General features: G+C 41.0%; 1 protein-coding gene across 2 annotated transcripts in view; it reads left to right on the top strand.

Annotated features, from left to right (window-relative positions):
• PLXNA4 (plexin A4) overlaps positions 1-19,021 on the top strand; it is a 1,025,959-nt gene that overhangs the window by 422,727 nt on the left and 584,211 nt on the right. The window lies entirely within an intron of this gene.

Raw genomic sequence — 19,021 nt, 5'->3', positions numbered from 1 at the left:
CCATTAATTGAATTTCAGTTATTTATGTAATGATTACAGAATTTGCCATACCAGTGATCCACAACAGTCCTTTTCTTCAGATCTAATTTCCTTATTTTACAAATTAGAGGTTCAACAATGTGGGACCAGTGTAGGTCTGGCCACTGCTTATGGTGATCACCGAGGATGGGGGTTACAATGGAGATAGCCAAGGATCTGACAAAGGGCACAAAAATGAAAGTTTTGTGTAACTGAATTAGGTAAAACATGCATTGTTTAAATATACTGTAGAATCTTAATCTATGCCGGTGAACAAGGTAACAGAAAGAAATAGAGGATAATTTTTTTTCCTGCATTAAAATCAAGTACAAATTATACATGTCCTAAAGTAATAAGTGCACAATCTCGCACATTAAAGCAAAACAAAAAAGTCATATTGCCAAAAATTGTTGTGGTTCTCAAGAGATTGTATGGTTTAGAAGAAAAATGTTAAATGTCCTCTTATGAAGTTCTCAGTTATTTCAGGTGCATCTCCTATTCCGGATCCATTTATTAACCATGATAAAGCTTGCTAACAGAAAGCACTACTGTATATCTATGTACCTAGCATGTTTGCCCGTTACAAAGCTCCCAATAATTACAATATAACGTTACTTAGGGGCAATGCTAGAGGAGGGCAGGACATTTTCCCAGGCCCAAAAGGCTGAAGTTGTGTAATGTGGCGTAGGTCATAAAAAAGGGAGGGGAGCACATATTGCTTCCAGAGAACTGACTACTGGAGGAAGTTACAGAAAATAAAGCTTCTCGCTGGTTGTTGTAAACTGATTCAGGTAGCAGCTTTGTTGCAATGGAAGAAGAGATGTGAAAGATGTGTAAGATAGGTAAGTATCTGTAATGTGTGTATTGTGCTTGTGTGTAATAAGTATAGTGTGTATGCATATGTGTAATGTGTGTATTTAATGTGTATACATGTGTATGTAATATGTATATATGCATGGGGCTATGTGAAATGTGCATTTCATGTACATGTAACATATATGTATGTGTGTAGTGTATGTTTCATGAGTATTTGTGCATTTATTTGTATATGTACAGTATGTATGTATGTTGAACGTGTGTGTACATGTGTGTGCGTTTTGTTTATTTGCTTTTACAATGTGTGTTTATAAGGTATGTCTGTAGGTTTGTGTTGATCCTTAAGTAAGATTAATTAAGAGGAGGGAGGCAAAATTAAATCTTTGCCCGAGGTGAAAATAAAATCTAGCTACAACTGTGCTTTTTTTGTCACACCAGTTATTAAAAATAGTTCTAATGCAAATGTAACCACTTTTGATGCCTTCTTGGCATGGTTTTTATAATCTCTCATTAGATGTCTCCTTAAAACAAAGAACAATTGTTAATTAGGTTTTGAGGTACAGTTGGTGCTCCAGGGTATGACTGCTTCCCAATCCTATCTCCATTATTTTAATGGGGTATGTTAGATGGTTAATTAGTCCAAACAGCAAACAATGAATGGCTGCTAGAGCAATAATACAACCATACTTCCATTTTTTCATTTGTTGTTACACTGTTCTTCATGACACCTGGCCATATACTTTGCATGCATCAGTACATGATCAGCTGCGGCATTTCCTGCCAAGCCAGGTGTGTGACGACTATGCCGTAATTCCCCAGTACTGGAAATGCTGCCAGCTACAGTATGTTGCACAAAGTCACTGTCATGCTGCACTGTAATATTCCTAAATTTATCACCGTGAAAAAATCCACCAGAACACATCAAAGGCTTCTGACTTCCTGGCCTTTGCGGGCACTTCTAATTGGTTTCAAGACATGTAAAAGGCGATTTGTTTCCATGAAATAAATGATTTGATTTAATTTCATGTGTCCGCAGCAGAGGACAGATCAGATGCTTCTCTTAGGGATTGTGCGTGCGCCTGAGGGTCAGTGTTATATTCAGCCGGAGACATTAATAGTTTCTCTGCGGCTTTCAAAGAGCGCCGGAGATCACTTAGATTTTCATGAACAGTGACCTTGTTGCAGTTGTGCAGTAATCCTCTGTGACTCAGCCAGGGATATTGCATTAGTATGCTGTGGAACTTCAACCTTGTCCTTCTTAAATCCCATCTGAAATGAGAGGTTCAGCTCTAAACAATCATTGTGTGAGATATTAAGAGGGTAAAGGAGGGAAGCCACATATCTGAAGGAAGATCAGAGTAGCAAAGCCTTTGTATTCCTCTTATAGATGCAATTAAGGTTTGCAAAGAATCATTGCAGGTTGGCGCTTCCACTTCCTCTAGAAGTGAGCGTGCTGTGAGATAAAACAAAATTGATTTTGGCTGCACAATACAAACAGTGCAAACGCTTCTCATCTATAGAACATACTGAGATGGAAAACGGCTAGTAATTGTGTATACTGACCCACCAGTTCATTTATAGATGTCATATACTCGGGGGGAGGAAAGGAATGATGTGAATGGATTTATGATTCACTATTCATATCGAACGCTGCATATTTTCTTTTCTATTTGCATAATGTATCCACCTTCCCTTTTCAGACAACCAGAGTATAGTACAAAACAGTTCTGGTAAGTTCAAGTATATTCGGTGAAATAGCTCTCAGAACCTATAGAAAAAGATAAAGGTGACCATGCTAGCATTGTCTGGACAAGGGGGAATATAGAAATTCCTGCAGCAATAGATGATAGATGGGACAAGTACCTGTAACTAGTCAAAATTAGTAAACTCTTACAATAATGCATTGGAAAATCTATGCGCATGTGAAGTAATATTGCTTAATCACTCTAATCCTGTATTGCAGTTATATAACAACATCCTTTTCTGTGGCCTCCCTGCTAACACCCTTGCACCTCTCCTTTCCATGCTCAACTCTGCCACCCGACTAATTCATCTCTCTCCTCGCTACTCCTCCACTTCTCCCTTCTGCAAATCTCCTCACTGGCTCCCATTCCCTCAGCGTATCCAGTTCAAATTACTAATACTGACCTACAAGGCCATCTACAACCTGTCTACCCCATACATCTCTGAACTAATCTCCAGATACCTTTCCTCAAGGAATCTCCGGTCCTCCCAAGACCTTCTTCTCTCCTCCACACTTATTTGCTCCTCACCCAACCGCCTCCAAGACTTCTCCTGAATAGCCCTTATTCTTTGGAATTCTTTGCCCCAACACGTCCGGCTATCAACCACACTCGGATCCTTCAGACGGAACCTGAAAACCCACCTCTTCAGGAAAGTCTGCAGCCTGCAGTGATTCCCGCTGCCTCCTCACCACTACTGGAGCTACTGCCTCACCATCACTGGACCTGCTGTAACCCCCCAACATACTGTCTCCTTCCCCACCATCCTGTAGCATGTAAGCCCGAAAGGGCTGGGTCCTCTCTCCCCTCTTTATCAGTCTGTGATTGTTAGGTGGTTTGCTGTAAGTGATATCTGTAATCTGTATGCAACCCCTTCTCATGTACAGCACCATGGAACCAATGGTGCTATATAAAAAAATAATAATAATAATAATAATAATAAATAATAATAAATAATAATATAAGCTTATGGCCCCTAATGGGGTATACCCAATCATATACTAAATCAACATATATAATCTACAGTACTAGAGTAGAGAACTATAGTAGAACTAGCCATTAGTGATGAGCAAAGGTGATTTTATAGCATCTTATCCGAGCATGCTTGGGTTTTATCCGAGCATCTGGGTGTGCTCATATATTATGTTCTAGTCCCTGCGGCTGCATGTTTTGCGGCTGTTAGACAACCTCAATAAATGTAGTTATTTCCTAACAAACAGGCAATCCCTGCATGTGTTGAGGCTGTCTAACAGCCACAAAACATGCAGCCGCAGGGACTCGAACATAATATATGAGCACGTCCAGATGCTCAGATAACACACCGAGCATGCTCGGGTAAGACGTTATCCAAGCACGTTCACTCATCACTAATAGCCATCTTAAAAGGCATGTGAAACCTATGTTGGTAAAGTATCAGGATTCATTCCTTTCCTAACTGACCTCAGGGGATAAAATGCAATCTTATATCTTTTCAATGGAACAATAGGTACACTGAGGAAGGGCTAATGAAGACCGAAATTTTTTTTGAACCATTATTGTTGGATTGCTTATTAAATCATTTATTTCATCTCATCTACTCTGAGTGCCATGTTTTCATACATATCATTGAAGAGGATTGGATCCTACTTGTGCACCATTATACAGTAGTGCCGTGGGCATCTCTATATTGCTCATTCCTGTAGGCACATAAAGTAGCTAAACCATGAATGTAGAGAGATCATAGATGAAAGTAATATTAGAGAATTAGTAAAATCTACCATAATCCAATGCATAATGTCTGATTATTGTTTTACCAGCTGGAGATGGTTACAGATCGACTTCAGAATAAAACTTATTGAGTCTACCTCCTTACAATAACTTTAAATAAAAATACACCAGTTATTAATATATATGACTATGTCAAGAAAGTTTATGCTGTTTCTTCAATATGTGGGGTTGAAATTGAAAAGAAATTATTTTAATTTATATCACTGAAACATATGTGCACAGTTTCTTCTGATCCTTTCCAAATAAAAACAGAATTATCAATAAAAACTTCAAAAACAATTTGCTCACAAACTCCACCCTTTTTAAATGTGTTATGCATGCTTTACATGAGGTTTCATGTTAATGTTTAATGAGTCGTTAATGAGATCCACGCTGTGTATACAATAAAAATGGGCAACATTTTCATGGGCGAACATTACATACAAGTTGTATAAGTCTTTTGAAAATTAAATTTTTTGTTGTAGCTAGTGGCATTTAGCTGAATGGTAATCAAGGTCATATTTATTATAAAAGCATACTGCAACAGCCAAGTCAGCCCAGCTTAGTCTTAGCGCCTTTTCTTATATGTGGTATCACACACACTGGCTGCTCCTGCCCCTGCATACCATTCACACCTCTCTGCTACAATAACCTCACCCCCTGCTGCAACTTGTCAACTGAGCCAGGGTCTGTTCTTCACAAGTACCCAGGTTGCAAAAGAACTGAATAAGATCAAAGTTTTGAAGGCTGCAGGTCCTGACGGCATCAGTGCAAGGCTAATGAAAACCTGCGGGCACCAGCTGAGTGAGATCATTACATATCTGTTCAATATGAGCCTGAGAATGGGTATAGTACCACAACTGTGGAAATTATCGTGTGTGGTACCAGTTCCGAAGAAACCTTATCCGAAAGACCTTAATGACTATAGACCTGTAGCACTGACATCACACCTGATGAAGGTATTAGAGAGATTGGTTCTTACACGTCTCCGTCCTCTAGTGAGCTCAGATATGGACCCTCTCCAGTTTGCCTACAGGCCGGGCATTGGTGTGGATGATGCTATTATCCACCTTCTAGATAGGACTCTCTCTCACCTGGAGAAACCTGGGAACACTGTGAGAATAATGTTCTTCGATTTCTCTAGTGCTTTTAACACCATACAGCCAGGTCTACTGAGAGACAAGCTGGGCCTTGGTGTGGACCTCCAACTCTCCACCTGGATCCTTAACTACCTCACGAACCAACCTCAGTTTGTAAAGGTTCGGGACAGTGTGTCAGACAGAGTGATCTGCAATACAGGGGCACCTCAAGGTACAGTTCTTGCCCCTTTTCTCTTCAAACTGTACACTGCGGATTTTACGTGCAACTCATCTAGCTGCTACTTGCAGAAGTATTCTGATGACTCTGCAATAGTAGGCCTCATCACAGGAGGAGATGAAAGAGAGTACAGAAATACTAACCAAGCTTTTGTGGAGTGGTGTCAGAGGAACCACCTTAGGATTAATTCCGGAAAGACCAAGGAATTGGTGGTGGACTTTCGCAAGGGCAAAAATCCACCAGTAGTGGTGAACATTCAGGGAAATGACATTGAGATAGTCGACACCTATAAGTACCTTGGTGTGATCCTCAATAATAAGCTTGACTGGGCCCATCACTTGGATGCAGTGTACAGGAAGGGCCAAAGCAGGCTTTATCTGCTCAGAAGGCTGAGAGCCTTCGGAGTTAGAGGGGCACTCCTTGCATCCTTCTTCAACTCTGTTGTGGCATCAGTCATCTTCTTTGGTGTGGCGTGCTGGGGTAGTGGCATATCAACCAGGGACAGGAATAGGCTGGACAAACTGATTAGAAGGGCCAGCTCTGTCCTGGGATGCCCCCTTGACCCAGTTCAGGAAGTAGGTGACAGGAGGATACTGGCCAAGGAGAGCTACATGGTGCAGAATGATTCCCATCCCATGCATGAAACCGTGACAAAGATGTGCAGTACTGTCAGTGACCGGCTACTTCATCCTAAATGTGAGAGGGAGCGCTATTGAAAGTCCTTCCTTCCTGCTGCAGTTAGGCTGTATAACCAGCACTGTCCAAAACGGAGAACGACCCAAACAGAGAACTGATAGATCCAAAGTTGTGACAGTCCGGTTACATTTTTTTTTTTTGTTTTCGTATATGTACCTACCTACTGTCAATGTAATGCCTTTATGCATCTGTATCTGTACTTGTTCCTGCCTTGCTGCTGTAATGCTCTGAATTTCCCCATGGTGGGACAATTAAAGGATTATCTTATCTTATCTTATCTTATCAACATGTGTAGTCTTTTTCCCCACAGAAACTACAATGTCATAAAGTGAGAGTGGAAAAAACACAGCTTAAAGGAGGCAAAACAAAATAAAATGATCTAAGAAGGCATTACTGTACTGGAAAAGGAATCTCGCAAATGTTTTGTCATTTAAACCTTGTTAAAAATCGATCCCATCTGCATTAAAGGGAACCTGTCAGGTCCCCCATGCCCTCCAATGAACAGCATTCAGCTATGTGTGAGTAGACTCCCTCCCTAGCCAGCCCTGTATAATAATTCTGTTAAATAACTGCTTAAAAAAATAACCTCCGGCTTACCTATGCTAATGAGGGGTTTGACTGTTTGATGGGGCGTTAGTTGCCCCAGACTGTTCAGCCTTCTTTCCATGTCATCACGCCCCTGTGTGCGTGACAATATAATTTGCACGAGCAGCGTCATCACCGCTTATGCAAATCTAGCACATGCGCGCCACTCACTACTTCAGCATTACTGCTGTCTCTGAAGCTGGGAGTTTGCTTCATCGGCTTCAGAGGTGTGCACTGCGCATGACTGGAAGCCATCTTCTAAAATTCCAGTCATGCACAGTGCACCTGTGAAGTTGGGTGTACGCTTCCTGACTTCAGAAGCGAGCACTGCGCATGACCAGACGATTAGAAGATGACTTCTGGTCATGCGCAGTGATCGCCTCAGAAGACTGGAAGTGTGCACTAGGGATGGTTAGGGAGAGAATTTAATCATACATGGTTGAATGCTGCTGGATTGGAAGGTATGGGGGACCTGACAGGTTGCCTTTAAACATCCAAAAAAGTGATAATGATGAAAGACCGCTAAATGACTCTGTCATTTAAGATTAGGATGGGTTTTTTGTGTGCTGTTCAGTATTCAGATTTAGCCTGGACCATCTTCTATGATCTAAGGCCGGTTTCACATTTGCGTTTTATAGCACAGCGGCGGCCTGCGCATGGCTGCCGCTAAGCCCCGCCCCCTCCCGGCTCCCTGCCCGCCCCATCTGGTCATCGCCGCCTACTAGCGCACATGGACGCTTGCGATCTGTGCACCCTATCTTTTGCATAGGGTGTGCAGATCGTGCACTGGCCGTGCGCTAGCAGGATTTTGCCGTGCGCTGCGCACTTTTGAAGGTGCGCCGTGCGCACCGAAATGCAACATGCTGCTTTTGGCGCACACGGGTGCACCTTCAAAAGTGCGCAGCGCACGGCAAAATCCTGCTAGCGCACGGCCAGCGCACGATCTGCGCACCCTATGCTAAAGATAGGGTGCGCAGATCGCAAGCGTCCATGTGTGCTAGTAGGCGGTGATGACCAGAAGGGGCGGGCAGGGAGCTGGCAGAGGGCGGGGCTTAGCGGTGGCCGTGTGCAGGCCATCGCTGCGCTATAAAGCGCAAATGTGAAACCGGCCTAAACCATAAAATACTGCTTGGAGAAGTCATTAAATAACCCAAAGGGATTTAACGATTTAACACTTTATTGTAGAAGCACCAGTTAGACAAAACAACATAAAAACATGAAACATGACAAAATTAAAAGCAAATACAAAATTAAAATCAGAAGGTGGAGGAACATGAACACCATGAACTAATTGTGGTCATATGTAAATAATATAATTAATAAATATATTTATATCATAATGTGCAAGTGCACTGTATACAACAGTTGGTAGAAATAAAGGTTAAACATGAAAATAGTGAAGTGAATATCAAAACCACAAGTGTGGACAATAAACAATGGTGAAAAAGCATTGCTGAACTGGATTCATGGTGGAGACGCTGCTGTTGCGCCCTCACGCCAATGTGCGTTTCACACGCGCTTCCTCAGGGAGTGATTTTGTATTCTTTTTTAATTTTGGCATGTTTCAAGCTTTTATATTGTCTTCTCTAACTAGTGTTTCTACAATAAAGTATTAAATTGTTAAGCCCCTTTGGGTATTAGTAAATTCTCCAAGCAGTTTTGTAGGGTTTATAGTATATCTGTCTCCTTGATTCAGTGCCTCATTGCTCCCTATATGCTTTTGATTATGATCAGGGTTATATTCCTTCTACTATAGGTAATAATATATTACATGGTCATTCTGTATTGTAATACCTAACATTACCATCCTCTTTTCACACGTGTGCTTTCCCTTTGTTATACTTCTGCTCTATTTCGATTTGACTCCTAAGTTCCTACAGTCACAGCTCATTGACTGTCAATCGTAAGTGTGAATATAGTAGTGTTTTCCTGTTTATCCCTACTTAGCTGGCTCTCTGAATGCTTGATTTCAGTTTACTGCCCATTGTGCCAATGCTCTGCCAGTAACAGCTGTGCACCTGTGTGTCAACTATGCCATCTTTGCCTGCTGTGTTTATTAGCAATCTGCTTTATGATTTGCAGGATCTTTTCAGCTCCAAATCTTGCCACTTGCTGCCAGCTTGTTCTGGAAGGATGAGCTTCACAACGTATAGGCTCAGTCAATGCATATTAATGGTTGCACCAGCAGCTGCATTGCAGTCTTCTCTAATGGGCAAATCTGTGTGAATACCTGAAAAAAGAAAGCATTGACTCCACTACTTATTTCCTATTTGCCATGCAATAGCCATGTAGAGTAAAACCTACTGTGTTAATATTACCATCAAGTCTGTCTGTATATATGAAATATGCACACTGTCATTAATTAGAAGAAAATTACCAATAGATAATTTCTATACTATATTATTCCAAAACAATTCAATGCATGTAGTATTAGTGATATTTCCCAATGTATAGGATTGAAAGTGGAGCATTCAAGAGGAAATCTTTTGTGGTGCACAACTTCAGTCCTTCCATGCCTGTGAGATCATACAAGTGACTCATTGGATGGTTTTTCCATAGCAATATACATTAGCTATATGCCGCATTAGATAAAAAAATTACCTGATTGATCCAGAGTAAAGGCCTCGTCACACACAGCGAGATCGCTAGCGAGATCGCTGATTTTGCGACGCATCAGCGATCTCTCCAGCGATCTCGCTGTGTGTGACATGCATCAGTGATCGGCCCCCCCGCCGGGTATCGCTGATCGTGCAGGAACGTCCTGGGCCATGTTTTGATCGTTGGTCTACTGCTGGCCAATGTGCATCGCTGTGTGTGGCAGCGGGAGACCAACGATCAGCCAGCTCCCAGCGCTGTAAGCAGACGCTGGGAGCTGGTATCCAAGGTAAATATCGGGTAACTAAGCACCGCGTGGTGCTTAGAAACCTGCTGTTTACGTTGTATACCAGCTCCCAGCGCCAGCACGCTGGTATCCAAGGTACACAGCGGGTAACTAAGTGACGCGCGCGCTTTTTACCCGCGTCATCGCTGGTCCTGATCACGGGTAAGATCTGCCTGTTTGACAGCTCACCAGCAAACATGTAATGACACACCAGTGATCCTGGCCAGGTCATATCATTGTCGGGCTCGCTGGTGCATTGCTATGTGTGACGGGGGCTTAAGTTTGCATTTACACTGCCCAATTAAAGCTGTTAAATCACTGCTAGTTGGACGATCGGCAGTCATTTAATAGCCTGTTTAGTCAAGCCAATTGCTCCTCCACACACATGATGATTGTTAAGATCAGCCTTCACAGCATGGTGTGGGCAGAGAGTTCCTGTTTTTTTTGTTGTTTTGGGTCATAATTTTATTGAGATGAGAAATTGATTCAATCATTTATTCAAATTGCCATTTTTGGATTCAGGAAGGTATCCTAAATCTCACTCCGCTTAAAAAAGTATAGTTTATTTTTATCAATTAGCAAAAAGAAAAGTGAATGAACAAAGAGAAATCTAAATCACATCAATATTTGTTGTGACCACTCTTTGTTTGAAAAGAGCAACAAAGTATCAATTTTTCTAGGTACATTTGCAAACAGTTTTTGAAGGAACTTACCAGGGAGGTTGTTCCAAACATCTCGGAAAATTAACCACAGATCTTCTGTAGATGCAGGATTGTGCAAGTCCTTTGGTCTTTTCATGCAATCTCACACGTCCATGATGATGTTGAGATGATGATGTTTAGAACAGGAAGCTGTGGGGGCCATATCATCATTTCAAAGACTCCTTGGTAGTGATGAGCGGGTGGTCTCCAAATATTTGGAAGTGCTCGGAGATTTAGTTTCTGTTGCCGCAGCTGCATGATTTGCGGCTGCTTGACAGCCTGAATACATGTGGGGATTGCCTATTTGTTAGGGAATTCCCACATGTATTCAGGCTGTCAAGTAGCCGCAAATCATGCAGCTGCGGCAACAGAAACTAAATCTCCGAGCACTTCCAAATACTCAGAGTTCACCCGAGCATGCTCGGGAAAACCGGAGCAACGAGCATACGCGTTCATCACTACTCCTTGGTCATCTTTACACTGAAGACAAGAAAATCTAGGAACTTGGATGCAGAAAATGCTGTGGAGTGATGAGTCAAAATATGAAATATTTAGCTGTAGGAGAAGGCAGTTTATTTTAGTAAATTTCTGGAGAGTAGTAAAGTAAAGAGTATCTACAGGCAACAGTGAAACATGGTAGAGATTCCTTGCTAATTTGAGGTTGGATTTCAGCAAATGCATTTGGGCATTTTTTTCAGAATAAATGATGTCCTCAATGCTCAAAAATACAGGCAGATACATACCCAGATACTTACCAGTGACCCATTTCCGTCACAGCTCCTCCAGTCCCTTTCCCCTGCTGTCACCCCTCACCTAACTAAAATATTTAACCTCTCTCTCTTCTGGTATTTTTCCCTCCTCATTTAAGCATGCCATCATACATCCACTACTTAAAAAACCATCCCTCGACCAAAACTGTGCCGCTAACTATAGACCTGTCTCTAATCTTCCCTTCATCTCTAAACTCCTGGAACGCCTGGTCCACTCCCGTCTTATCCGCTATCTCTCAGAAACCTCTCTTCTCGACCCTCTCCAATCCGGTTTCCGCTCTTTACACTCCACTGAAACTGCCCTCACTAAAGTCTCTAATGATCTGCTAACAGCTAAATCAAATGGTCACTACTCCATGCTAATTCTCTTGGATCTCTCTGCAGCATTCGACACTGTGGATCATCAGCTCCTCCTCACTATGCTCCGTTCCATTGGCCTCAAGGATACCGTTCTCTCCTGGTTCTCCTCCTATCTCTCCGACCGCTCCTTTACTGTATCTTTTGCCAGTTCCTCCTCCTCTCATCTTCCCCTTACTGTTGGGGTCCCCCAAGGATCGATTCTAGGCCCCCTCCTCTTCTCCTTGTACACTGCCCCTATTGATCAAACAATCAGTAGATTTGGTTTCCAGTACCATCTCTATGCTGATGACACCCAATTATACGCTTCTTCTCCTGACATCACGCCAGCCTTTCTAGAAAACACCGGCGATTGTCTAAATGCTGTGTCTAATATCATGTCCTCACTATATCTGAAACTGAACCTGTCAAAGACTGAACTCCTTGTGTTTCCTCCCTCTACTAATGTACCTATACCCGACATTGCCATTTCTGTGTGTGGTTCCACTATTACTCCCCAGCAACAGGCCCGCTGTCTTGGGGTCATACTTGATTCCGAACTTTCCTTTGCCCCCCACATTCAATCACTGGCTCGCTCTTGTCATCTGCACCTCAAAAACATTTCTAGAATTCGACCTTTTCTTAGCTTTGACTCTGCAAAAACTCTTACTGTTTCTCTTATTCATTCTCGTCTCGACTATTGTAACTCTCTTCTAATCGGTCTCCCTCTTACCAAACTCTCCCCTCTCCAATCTGTCTTGAATGCTGCAGCCAGGATCATATTCCTCACCAATCGTTACACCGATGCCTCTACCTTGTGCCAGTCATTACACTGGCTACCCATCCACTCCAGAATTCAGTATAAACTTATTACCCTCACTCACAAAGCCCTCCATGGCTCAGCACCACCATACATCTCCTCCCTTGTTTCAGTATACCACCCTACCCGCGCCCTCCGTTCTGCTGATGACCTGAGGTTAGCATCCTCAATAATCAGAACCTCCCACTCCCGTCTCCAAGACTATACACGTGCCGCGCCAATTCTTTGGAATGCACTTCCCAGGTCAATACGATTAGTCCCCAATCCCCACAATTTTAAGCGTGTCCTGAAAATGCATTTATTCAGACTGGCCTATCGCCTCAACACATTAACCTAATCTATCCCTGTGTGGCAGAGCCAAAAGTTTTACCATAACCAGGTTCCCCGCATCATTCTCCCACATGCTTTATGCATCCATTAGCCCTTTGTGTCCGTACTGTCACACACCTAACATTATGGCTGGTCCATACAATCAGGGCAACTGTTACCACCCACCTTTCGTGTCTACCTCTTTCCTCATAGACTGTAAGCTTGCGAGCAGGGCCCTCTTTCCTCTTGGTATTTGTTATAATCTACTGTATGTGATTATTGTTATGCTGTAATGTCTATTGTCTGTACAAATCCCCTCTGAAATGTAAAGTGCTGCGGAATATGTCGGCGCTATAAAAATAAAATTTATTATTATTATTACCCATCATGCAATACCATCAGGTAGGTGTCTGATTGGTTCCCATTTTATTCTGCTGCAGGAAAAAGGCCCAATTATACAGCCAATGTCATTAATAACAATCTTCAATGTAAGGAAAAACAAGGAGTCATGGAAATAATGAAATGGCTCCCACAGAGCCCTGATGTCAATATCATTGAGTTTTTCATGGATTGCATGAAGAGACATAATAAGGATTTGATCAAACCACAGCCACAGATTTGTGTTTAGTTTTCCAAGATGTTTGGAACTTCCCTACCTTGAATTTCCTTCAGAATCTTGAGTACATAGAAGAATTAATGATTTCATACTGTTTTAAAGGCAAAGTGTGGTCTCACCAAATATTGATTTCATGAAGATTTCTCTTTTTTTTTTAATTGTCGGCATTTTTTTTTCCAATTGATAGAAAAAACTACGAACAGTTACATTTTTGAAAGCACCCTTAGTTTATAAGAACTTTTCCACATCTGCCTAGATGTTTCTAAAAGTTTTAGGCAGGTGTGGAAAAAATGCTGCAAAACAAGAATGCTTCAAAAATAGAAGCAACAATAGTTTATTTTGGAAAGTATTCTTACTTTGCAGCATTTTTGTCTTTATTGATTTCATATACAATTGCTTTGTCTCTCCTGTATGTGTCGGTTTAATTTTATTGCTCAAAGCAAAATTGTAGATTGCTTCCAATGTAAAAATGAATCTATAACCTAATAAGATACAAATGGTTCATCCTATCTCCTATTGATATGGTTGTTGATACGAAGATTTCATATTCATTTTGTGGAGCCTTAAAAGGAGCCATTTCTACGAGAGGAAATCAAAGTATCTGCCTACAGTGCTGCTGAAATTAAATTGAGTTTGTGTCTGCGTGGGTATGGCTGATATTGTTTTATTGGTCAATGCTAAACATTAACTCTCTGGAAATTATAAGATGTTACACAAAATACCCACAGTCTGTTGTCCGTCCCCTTTTCTGACTAGATAAGGCCCTCGCGTGAAAATTAAGATTCAATTTGCAAATGAAACTCTGAAGAAGCACAAAATAACATCAATTTGAGAAAAGAAATCAAATATCTCTCCGATTTCTCCGACGTGCTTTGTGATCGTGTAAAAAGATGGGAAATTGTTTCATGAAGATCTTTTAATGAGCCCATTATGTCCGGTTCTTTTGATTATTATATTTAAAGTCATTTAGCTACATCTCAAGTGATTTAGCTGGCTAGTCGTGAGCTTTTTAATGTTTTATATAAGAGTAATGCTGATACCATGAATTCTTAATTTATACTAATATATTGGGCCCAATTAGCATGGATTACAGACGTAAATGAGATTGCGAGATCAGTTCCAGTTCATCTATTAATAAAGGCTCCCATATTTGCAAAGGATGGTGTTTCTACAGGTAGACGGCATCAGCTTGTTACAGATCTTGGCTGTATTGGATTAGCGTAATATGTTTTATGTTGTTATTCTACCAAAATATCAGATCACGAAAGAAACATCTACAATTTAAATGGTAATGCATGTTCTGCTGTGGGCAAACACGTGCTTTGTTCCTCCTAAACTGGTACAATAGGGAAACCAATGTTACATCTTTTTTTCTTTAACTTTCCCCCTGACACACAAGAACACGAGACGGATTTTGTGCAAGTTTATTGTGTTACGAGAAAATGTGGAATTTGTACTTTGCTTTAGGCATATTTGTGTAAAGAATTGATTCTTACGTAAACTGTTAAGCAGAACCATTTGGGATATGCCCTAAATCCTGGTCAATTCTACTCTTTCGGAGACCCCTGCTGTACATATCCAGCCTCAAGTGCCTGCTATATAATTCCCTTACTCTCAAAAGTATAATTGTCAAAGGAAGTCGAACAAGGATTATTTTTTAAAAATCTTATAATTAACGTTCACTGCATAGTTAAAGAGGCTTATATTCCCTGCACATGACTATGATCATTAATAAATTCAGTCCTCAGATTAATCCTGTTTTTCACAGCTTGTATTATGCATTGCTGATCTTACTGTCACTCCGCTTTACTTTGTTATTAGCGGCGCTACTACTTATATTCGTACATATTGCACTTTTATATTACATCTCATATTCAACGCTTTTTTTAGAAATAAAATTCTTCATTTTCGTGAGTTACTTTTTGGAATGTTAAAATAGTCATATATTTTGCATCCATTTTAAAAGCATGAAACTAGTCAAATTAAAGTCAAATTAAAAGCTGCGTCATACAGTATCAGCAAAAGTTATGAGATTTCAGAAATCTTATGTTTCATTTTCTTGGCAGAATTGCAAAACTGCAGCGTTTTTTTAAAATCTGTTTCGTGTCAATTTTTTCAGCAATTTTGCAGCATTTTTTAGCCTATAGAAAGGAAAGAACAAAGTGTAAAAAAGCCTGCATAAATGTTTAGTTACATTTTTGCAGTGTTTTTGATGAGTGATGAGTAAAATTAACTTTATTAAACAAGTGTTGTAGACAAATCACACAAGTAATCTGCACCAAAAACGGAGCAACAATACCCATTGGAAACACTGAAACAATGTAAAAAATGAGCGGTGTGAACACAGCGTTTCTGCTACAAAGAAAGCCGGTTTTGACTGCTGGATAAAACGCTGAAAAAATGCACCTTGTCAACATAGCCTTACGATTGATAACAAAGGCTGGCATGGTACCGTACTACAACAATGAGCATCTAGGTTGTAAGGATGCAACAACAATTCTTAAAGGGAATCTGTCAGTAAGATCACACCTCCCCCATACTACCCAAACCACATATATTGTGCTGCAGGTCTTGGAAGATATACAGGTGTCAATGGATTTATATTTCAATATGCATTCCAGAGTAATTTTCACTTATATGCAAATGAGGCGTTAAGTGCTCTGCTCCTTACAGAGCACTTAGGGAGCCACTGCCTCCCAGAATTGTTTTCCCACTCTGCCCCAGCATCTTTAACTTTATTGATAGCTCATTGCCTGTGTGAAGTCAGGTGCCAGGCAAGGATATAACACAGTGAGCTATTAATCAAGATAAGAGGCTATGAGTGTTGGGTAGGGAAACAACTTTTGCTAGTCAGTGGCTCCTTAAGTGCTCTGTCATACCATGAGCACTTAATACTTTATTTGCATATGAATAAAATACTAATTACTCAGGAATGCAGCAACAAAGAGAGTATGTCTATAGATTTATATATCAAACACCTGCATGCCCAAATATGTGATTTGGAGGGTTGATCTTACTGACAGGATGCCTATAAAGGCATTGTCTTTTATTAAATTCGTAAAATTGCAAAATACCTGTAGAAACCAGCAATTTTACAATGCACTGCTTTTTAAAAATCCTCTCAGTTCTCAAGAATGGAGGGATTTGTAATTCTATAATTTATAGCTCACTGCCAAGGTTTTTGGTCACCTCAGAGATGTGTGGTTTAGAAGCCATGGAGCGAGCACTTGTAAGCTGTTTGCTATACAGCGCTGCTTTGAAGTTGGCTGGAAAACTGGATCCTGACAATTTCAGTGCTCCCACAAACCAATGATGATGCAGACAAAGAAGCATTGTTGGTTCTAATTGTCAATCACTAGCTCACCTTTCCCAGCAACCAGGAAGCTTGTGTTAGGAATTGTGGCTCTTTGCTCCCACCTTGGAATGGATTGGATCCAGTGCTACGTTACTCTGGTAGCCATTGTCCTAACCCTGGAGGCAGAGCTACCACACACATGCAGGGGGAAAATGCCCCAATCTTATGAAGTGTTGCTTTCTGGAGTAGTAGAATGTGTGGTGACGTGGGATACCTTATCTCCCACTGATTTTGCTTCCCGGGGAACATGGTACACCAGCTACCAGGCAACATGGGATGCTACTGTGTTTAGTATCCAGAATTGGATGTGCTTAAATAAAAGTGTTCCTGTGCTGAGATAATCTTATAAATGTGCCCCTGCTGTGTACTGTGTAATGGCTGTGTCTGACAGTGCGGACATGGTCTGATCATACCGCAGCTCCTGGACAGAGGTGGACACAAAAGAGAGGATATAGATATTACAGCATGGGATTGTAGCTACTGGTTTCTGTAGAGAAAACATTTTTATGCCTCTTTAAAAAGTTGTTTAACTTCACAGAAAGAATCAGCTGTGATCCCATGCTGTCCTGTCTCTATACTCTCTTTGGTTTCCTCCTGTGCCCAGGAGATGTGATATGACTAGACCATGCTCCTGCATGGTTGGACACATCCATTGCACAGTACAGTACTCAGCAGGGGCACATTTATAAGATTATCTCGGGGCCGGAACATTTAAAAAAAAAATCCAAATGTGGAACTTATTATTATTCAAAGATCCATTGATTAAAATGCACTTTGCTTGTTGGAAAATCCCTTTAAGGTTCAAGCTGGATCATATACTAATGTCATGGACCAGAAGTTCATGGACAAAGCATCAATGTAAAGGCAACTTGTAGTATATGCTACATCAAGAAGTGTTCAGCATACTGGGTCTGTGATGGATTTGAATAATGATCACTAAGAATAGATTGGCTCACGGTCTATAGGCATTAGGGGAGTTGTCTATTTTGCAAAATTCTTTCTTGTTGATCATAAAGTGTCCCATGCTGAAACTCCCAAAGACCAACTATTATCCGTGGGGAATCCTGGAAATTAGTATTCAGTTTCGCTCCAGCTGCACCACAAATGAAGCAATCACAGTTATAAGAACCCGACAGGTCCTCCAAAGTTATCCTACATTACTACGATTTACAAACAATGCCACCCAAAATCGTTAAATTCACCTCTTACATAATACCTAATATTACTAAGCGAAATACCTCATACATCAGTCTACCTTTTTCTAGTATCACAGTAGATTATTACCATAATAATATTCACAAACATCAGCCCATCAGTCCAGACAATCTGCTTATTTCAGGTGTTCTGTGCTGTTCACGTGTAGCCAGCTAGGTACCGCCATGTTTCCTGACTTCAAGTAATGTGATTGAGGTATTTCTATTTCATAGCAGTATTACCCTCCACAGATAGTGGGGTCAGGAATGACTGTGCACAGCTTCTCGCTGTTTGATGATAGGCTTTTACTAGAACTTTTTATCAACTCAGAATTGGATGGCAGTCTGCCAGGAGAAGAGGTCTGATTTATGCCACACGCAGAGCAAGCAAACAGAAATATAGAGTGCTACTGATATAACGTAGCAATGCCGAAAGCCATATTCTACAAGGCAATATTTTCTTTTTCACATTGATACGTCCTGGATTTATCCTTTTCTACAGAAACAATACATATATAATATATAAGAACTTAGATAATTCCTCAATTTCTCCTGTGCCAGTCCAGTTACAGTTATGCCTATAATATATTTTGTCTCAGTTCTCTAAGCACAGCCGAGCCATTAAAAAGACAGAAAGAGGTCTAAGATTTGCTGTTGAAGCGGCATTATATTTGGCAAAGAAGCTATAGTTAAATCATTTTTGGAAAATTGTGCCATTCCTTTTTAAATGGTACTGTTACAAAACGATGAACAAAAAGATTCACAGGACCTTAATCCAGCAGTCAGGTAGGCAAGTCCTTGACTATCAAACCAAGCCCTGCCATCTTCCTCTTCACTGCTTGCTTTTCTACATTTCTAATTGGTAAGCCTAGCATGATGTCATCATTAGGCTTACTAATCTGAAGACGGGCCGGGAATGCTGGTAGGCATGAGGAGGTTTGCAGGACTCTGGTCAGTAACAGACTATCACTATGGCCACAGGATAAGGGGCTTTTCACTTACTTGGGCATTCAGCCCTTGCAGGGATGATCAGAAGATTCAGCAAGGATGGGACTGGTGAGGGTGAAGAGTCAAGGGGCCTGATAGGTGAGTTGTAAAGATAAGGATCTAAAAAAAGCAT

This window comes from Dendrobates tinctorius, unplaced genomic scaffold (genome assembly GCF_039654945.1).
Source record: "Dendrobates tinctorius isolate UK_male_01 unplaced genomic scaffold, ASM3965494v1 ptg000281l, whole genome shotgun sequence".
Lineage (NCBI taxonomy): Eukaryota > Metazoa > Chordata > Amphibia > Anura > Dendrobatidae > Dendrobates > Dendrobates tinctorius.
The sequence above is the reverse complement of the archived record's forward strand: the minus strand, read 5'-3'. Positions and strand labels throughout refer to the sequence as shown.